General features: G+C 34.9%; 1 non-coding gene across 1 annotated transcript; it reads right to left on the bottom strand.

The window, feature by feature from the left end:
• Window positions 1–1,251: 1,251 nt before the first annotated feature.
• LOC123818998 lies at window positions 1,252–1,381 on the bottom strand. Its single transcript, XR_006785758.1, has one exon. It is a non-coding gene; the product is annotated as a small nucleolar RNA SNORA3/SNORA45 family (small nucleolar RNA).
• Window positions 1,382–7,458: the final 6,077 nt, after the last annotated feature.

The following is a 7,458-nucleotide window of genomic DNA, read 5'->3' as shown; positions in this document are numbered from 1 at the left end:
AAAGGGAGAAAACTGTACTTGAACAATGATTAAAATAAAATTTTTTAAAAAAAGACTTTCTTCCTCTGTCCCTATATTTTTTTCTATATTAATTTACCTTCCCTGTATTTATATAAGAGTTTTCCCTTCTGGCCTGTTAATAGGATATTCACTCATGCTACAAACTTGTATCTTACTAGCCTGAAAGAAACAATTCATTTCTCTAAGGACCTATTTTGCTCCTAGGAAGTAACATAGTCTCCTGGAAGATGTATGATTAAAAACAAGTAACAAAACAAAAACTTTGTTTTTTATTAAATCATATTTTTAAAAACCATAATTTCCAAGCTATGAAAATAATAGTAATCTGTAATTCCCATTAAACTTTGTTTAACCTTGGATTCAAGGAACTATAGCTTTAAAACAATGGTAGATTACAAGGTCTGCTATCTCCACATGGCTGTAGGGCTTGGAAGCTTGAACACTATGTCCACTAGACATGCTTCTCTCTTACATACAATACAGAGAAAATAATGAAAACAAGATGAAGTTCACAGATATCACCAATAAAAAATAAAAAAATAAAATTATCCTTCATTTATAATCCTTTCAGAAAGGAATCATGGTGAAGTAGAGGAATTACAGACTTGTTGGTATTTACATTGAAGAGCATCTAGGATAGGATCAGGAGAAGTTTAAGCAAATATCAACTTTTCTATGACATATGGATCAATGACTCCCAATCAATGCTTTGGTGTTAAGATACTATATTTCTGTGATACAAAACACAAAATAAATTTATTCTAGAATGCAAAGGAGTATTTTGCAGGTCATAGGGTCAAGACACCATATGAAATTTTATTAAAATAAACCAGACCACATGATTGTTTAATTCTAATAGGTTGACCTGTTAGGCCCAGAATTAAATATATATTTAGTTGAAATTGCAGATACAATTATAAAGGAATGGTAAGTAGCTAATATAAGAGTTATGGAATGTCAAAGACAAGTAGATAGAACTAAGATTAAATTCCAACACTGTGTCCTAGGTTCTTCACTTGTGAGAGTCATATAAGATAACACAACTATAGCATTTACCACAGTGTTTGAAAATAGTTAATGATTAATAAGTAGTAAATTATAATTTTTATTTATTTTTATTTTTTAAGAAAGGGAGAGGAAAGGGTTACAGCACATCATGGAAGGTACCAACTCCCTAATGGGTATGATGAAAGATGCCAGACAACCCACTCCTTCAGATAGCTGTGGAGGGCATATTTTTGATCTTGGCACTAACCAGGGGCACTGACTGCTCTTGTTAGTGAATCAAGACCAGCAAATTCTCCCCGAGAACTGTAGCACACCAGGACAACAGCTGTCAGGATGTGACTCTAGTCTTGGGCTTTTTAATTTTTTAAACAAAGTTTTAGTAAGTTCCTATATCATGTTATTATACCTGGGTATTTTTCCAGATGCTCAGGCTACATTAGTAAACAGCAAACATGATATTCTGGTAAGATCAAAGAGATAAAAAATATTTAAACAAATAGATAAATAGATAGACAGATAGATATGTGTGTAAGTTTGTGTGTACATGTGTATACAGTAGGTGACCAGTGTTACAGCAAAGATGTCTTGTAATTTTAAATTGTAATAAGAAAATTTATCACTGGGAATTTGACATTTCAGCAAAGAACCATGTCGCTATCTAGGGAAAATAGTTTAGGCCCTGAAATGAGAGCATGTTTTGAACAACAAAGTACCAGAGTTTCAGGCTGGATGTGTGAAGGAGAGAGTAATGGCAAAGAGGTTGTCAAAATTGAGATTAGTCCACATAGAAATTTGTAGGACAATGTAAAGACTTCACTTTGATGAGCTGCAGAGCCATTGTAAAGATTTAATCAGAACAATGATATAATAGCATTTAATTAAAAGAAACAGTTTGGATTGAGTTTTTGTTTTTAGAATAGTTTCTGGAGGAAAGAGGGAAAGCAGTGAGATTAGAAGACTAACTGAAATAATGTATGTGAACTATGATGATGACTTGGAGCAGGGTAGTTGCAATGGAGATGGTAAGATGCAGTCGATTCTGAATATAGTTTGAAAACAAAGATGCCAGGATTTCTGATGTGGGCATGAGAATAACAAAATGTACATGTGAGAAAGAGAGAGGAGTCTGGACTGACACTAGTATATGAACTGAACACCTGGAAGAACAGAAACTCTTTTGGTTAGAGCAGATTTGAGAAAGTAATGCCTGGAATTCAGTATTGGACATTTCTTGTTTTATATCTAGGTGGAGGTATTAAGTTTATAACTGGATACATGGATTTAGATATTTTGAGGGAATTCAAGATGGGATATTTAGATATATGGAGAGTATTTAATTTCAAGAGCCTGGATGGGATATTCAAGTTAGAGTACAGATGGAAATATATAGATATCAGGGTGAGAAACAATAAAAAAAGAGATATCAGGGTGCAGCAACTGGGAACTCCAGCATTGAGAAGTCAAGGCTATGAACATATTCCGCAAAGGAGCTTGGCATTTTCAGCAGAGTAGTGAGGGGCAAAGCCTCAGTGAGACAAGTTCAAGAAAAGAGAAAGAAAATGAATTGCAACTGATGAGTATGCAAAACTCTTTCAAGCAAAGTTTATGTAAAAGGTAGTAGTTATAACAAGATGTAGTTCAAGGGAAGGTTTTGTTTAGTTTTGTTTTGTTTGTTTTCTAAAGAGGAAATGTGTCCTGGCCAAGTAGTTTAGTTGAAACATCATCCCCGTATGCCAAGATTGAGGGTTCCATGCCCGGTGAGGGCATATACAAGAATCACCCAATGAATGTATTCAATGGAAAAACAAATCAATGCCCCCCCCCACTCTATTTCTTTTTCTTCTTCTTTCTCTCTAAAATCAATAAATAAAAAATAAAGAGGAAATGTATGGCATTATTAAAAAGGTGAAAGATATATGTGATCTGAGCAAAACAGAATATTATAGCATTATTATATGCTGAGGGGAATGGTTGAAACTAGGGGAGGGAAATGATAGTGAAGAGAGGGAAAAATAGGTGGAATTATAACCTTGTGAGAGAGCTGGGAATTTTATGCTCAAGTAAAGGGGGTTGCTTTTAAAAAAAAGAGTACAGACTTTTCATCCAGGACAATAGACAAGAATAGAGTATGCATGGTTTAGGCCTGGGGTGAGGAAATGCCATTTGTGATTGCTCCATTTCCCGGAAGGGAAATCATCAGCTGAAATGATGATGGGGCAAAAGCAGTTGGAGTGAGGAGTGAGGCTGCAATGAAAACCAGCAGGCCTAGGGAAATGTGGAAGGTCTCTCTGGCAGCACTAAGGGCTCACTTGATGCTAGTAATCAAGAAATTAAAATTAAGCCAGTAAACAGAACTGAGATTTTCTTCCACAGTTGACTTCAGAAATAGGCAGAGAATTGGCTGTAACAATTGATAAGTACAAAATAAAGCTTGGCTGTGACAAGGGAATTGATACTGCAAAACACAGATTAAAATTTTCAACTGTGGAATTGAAGCTAGTTAAGATGGGAAATGAGTACATGAGATGAAGGGTACCAAAAAAGGAAAGGTTTTGATGACCTCAAAAATATTGAATTTGCAAAAAGTCTGTATGGATTTTTAACATAAAATAAAATACACATTTTTCATTTTCACCAATAACTTCATTGATTTGGATATTTTTAGTATGTCAGCTATCTCCTGCCATTGAATTCTAGTAGACAGAGGTCAGGGGTGCTGCTAACCATCTTCCAATGCATAAGACAGCCCCACAGCCAAAAAAGGTTTGGTCAAAATGTAAATAGTACCAAGAAATTTCACTAACCACTTTTCACATGTTCAATCAGTCATACACCTTCTCTACAGACAGCAGAAATCTCTTTTGTTTTTTTTTTTTGCATTTCAGTTGCATTTTCACCTTTATTGAAATACTAAAGCATAATACACTGAAAAGGTTGCATACTTTCTTCCATCTTCAATATTAAAATTGCTGCACAAAATTAACCAATTTTGATACTTTTTAAAATGCATGTTGATATGATAACTGTCACAAACTAACAAAATTTTTTTCTAATGAAGTTAAAGACAACTAAGCAATACTGAAACCATCTTATACGGGAAAAAAAACCAACAACAACTGTGTGACCAACCCAATAGTAAGTTTGGAACCCAGTAGGGGTAAACTGGGGTGGACAGAAGTATAAAAAAGTCAGTCATAAAATTGAATTTACAAATTGTTAGAAACAAGGAGGTCTAGTTACTTAGAAATCACATTATCTTTCAAAAGGATCTATGATTTTTTTTAAACACCAAGAATTATGGCAGAAAGTATTCAGTAAAACTATAATAGTCAATAATCTAAAATCACAGAAATTGAAGGAAAGTAGGCTGGATTAGAAAATGACTGCAAAAGAAGTGACTAAATCCATATGAGATATCATTTTATAGCCATATAAATAGCTACAATTTAAAAAGAAAGACAACAGCACTTGTTAATGTGAAGGAATGGAACTTTTATGCATTTTTATGGGAATGGAGAATGATACAGCCACTCTGAAAATAGTTTGGCAGTTTCTTCAAATATTAAACAAATTTACCATATTGTCAAGCAATTCTATGGCTAGGTTTCTACCCACAATAAATGACAAATGAAAATACGTATTCACAAAAAAACACTTAAAAGCAAACCTAGGTAGTAGAATTGTTCATAATAGCCATATATAGAAACCATATAAATGTCTTGCAACTGGTGAATGGAATACTATTCATGAACAAAAAAGAATAAAACACTGACATGCAACATGTATAAACCTGAAAAACTTTTGATAATTGCAAGAATGCAGACAGAAAAGATCACGTATTGTAATATTCCATTTTGAAGAAATGTCTATAAAAGGTAAATCTATAGAGACAAAAAATAGATTAGTGGTGGCTGAGGCCAGGAGAAGGAAGGAGATTAACTACCAATAAACATGATAGATCTAATTGGAGCCATAAAAATGTCCTAAAACTGGATGACAGTAATGACTGCATGACAGAAAATTTACGAAGTGATTACTAAAAACCATTGAAGTGCACACTTAAAATGGATGACTTTTATTGTATGAAAATTATACCTAATGAATTTGCTTTATAAAGATAAGTAAAGAGGTTTTTAAAAAGAACATGTAGTAGTTGGTTTTATTTGGTGACATGGAGTTCAAGACTGACTTTTTTGTTTGTGTCCCGGTTGGGAAGAGGGAAAAGAAAGATTTGCATGGAAGTAGTAGTGAGAAAGGGATGTCTTTGCTTTGTGGCTAGCTCCATGCTGTGAGAGAAAAGAAGTCAATTTCCACTTGAGGGGATCCTTGTCCTCAAGGTAGACATAAGAGTCAGAGCAAAAAAGTAAAGAGCACATTCAGAGAAGAGGTTCAGATATATAAGGAACATTCCAATTGATTAGGAGCGTTCTAAGGGCACAAGAGAAGGGTTCTGAGAGCTCAAAGGAATGAGAAATGGATTAGAAAAGGGTATGTCCACAGCATTAAGGAGGTGAAAATCAGCAATAACCTGAGAAATCTGCTTTACCTTGGTAAATAATATAAATCAATAAAAAGGGTATCATGAAGTGTGAAGGCTCCGAGATTTTACCCTGCTGGCAAGCTAACAAGTTATCTTGCCACTGCTTCATAGATGCTGGCAGAAGGCATTAGATTCCTCTGTCAGAAACAAAGGGTTTCTTTACTTTCAGTCCAGCAAGCAGCACGGACTTTGTGTTCACGCTGGTTTCTCTTGTTTCACAAGTCCCATGAGAATGATGTAGAGCGATCCAGGTGGAAGCCTGGCATGTAGCATGTTTGTACCACAGGTAAGGAGCACCAAGTTTATGGAAACCACATGTTTTATATTTGGCTACAGGTTAACCTGCCTGGTTATTGCTTCAGAAGAGACATTATGCTGGAATCTATATTGGACAATAAATGGGCTTGCTATATGCTCCAGAAAGTAACATAATATCTATCTTCCAAGGCTGTTTTCATATAAGCGTCCTTGAAAAGATAGTTTATAACAAATGCCATCAAAGCCTCTGCTCACAAGATGTTTAGAAATTCAGGACACCCATGGAAAATCTTTCACTAAAGGGCAAAATGAAATTCATCCGTGTGGTCTCAATCAGATTATGATAGTAAGACAGAAAGTAGGCTAGTATAGAGGTACAGGGAGTGGTAAAGAGTTATAGCTAAAATAACAGTTTGGGGGTCCCTCTTTCCTCCTAAATATATAGAAGTCAAAGCAAAAGTCCCAGCGGAAATGCCTGTAGGTCTGAGCCGCTCTTCATTCCATAAAAGGTACAAATTTATTCACTTCTCAGGTTAATATAAAGACTGAAAAATAATTAGATTATTGCTCAGAAATGTTTACTTGCTTTTCCTAAAAATATGGGAAATGAAACTTCCTCATTCCTTTGATGATCGGTTAGGCCTCATGATGTTTGATAACATGCAAATGGGATATTAGTAAGCCTAATAAAAAGTAGACATTTGAGACATGCTTGCACAACTGGTTTTGTGTTTCTACAGTCTCTACCATTTCCATGGGAAGAACTTCATCAGCAAGTCAGTTGAGGAGAGCCTGGATGAGCCAAGCCCCAAGAAACAAATGTGGGTTTAGCTGAGATCAGCAAAACCAACAGGGTTAGCTAGGCTAGGTGAGTCAACTGCCTGGAAAACTGCAGAGAAGTCAGAACAAATGACTTTTTCTTAAACCCCCAATTGTAGGGATTTTTTTTTGGTGATAGTTAACAGATATCTACACTGTTTAAGTATAGAAAAGGAATTTTGACCATAGAAGTAGAGGTAGATATTTTTAGCATATAAAACAACAAAGGGAAGTGAAGCTTGCCATTTGAATGACAGTAGTATACTTGTGTCTTCACAAGGGACTTACAGTCTGGGAATCGGCATTCTAGGAAGGGTCTAGTGGTAAGTATACATTAAGTGTTCCAAGTTCCTTCTTTTTTATTATTTTTATGACAACAAATGAGCATTTATTGTATAACTGTCTTTTTATTATATTTTATTGATTGTGTCATTACAGTTCTCCCAGTTTTTCCTCCTTTGCCTTCTTTACCCAGCACCTCGCAGTCCCTCAGGCAATTCCACACATTGTTCATGTCAATGGGTCATGCATAGGATCTTTGGCTACTCCATTTCCTGTACTGTACTTTATATCCACATGACTACTGTATAACTACCTATTTGTACTTATTAATCCCCTCATCTCTTCTCCCAATTACCATACCCCTTCCCATCTGGAAACCATCAAATTGCTGTCCATATCCATGATTGTATTTCTGTTCTTTTTGTTTACTTAATATGTTTCATAGTTTATCAATTTTATTAGCAATGTATTATATTTATTGTTATTATCATGCTATTATTTATGTTTATTAATTTGTTTATCAATTATTG

The sequence above is a fragment of the Phyllostomus hastatus genome, unplaced genomic scaffold (genome assembly GCF_019186645.2).
Source record: "Phyllostomus hastatus isolate PE091 unplaced genomic scaffold, TTU_PhHast_1.1 phas_contig_29, whole genome shotgun sequence".
Lineage (NCBI taxonomy): Eukaryota > Metazoa > Chordata > Mammalia > Chiroptera > Phyllostomidae > Phyllostomus > Phyllostomus hastatus.
Note: the sequence above shows the minus strand (reverse complement) of the source record. Positions and strands in the feature narration are given on the sequence as shown.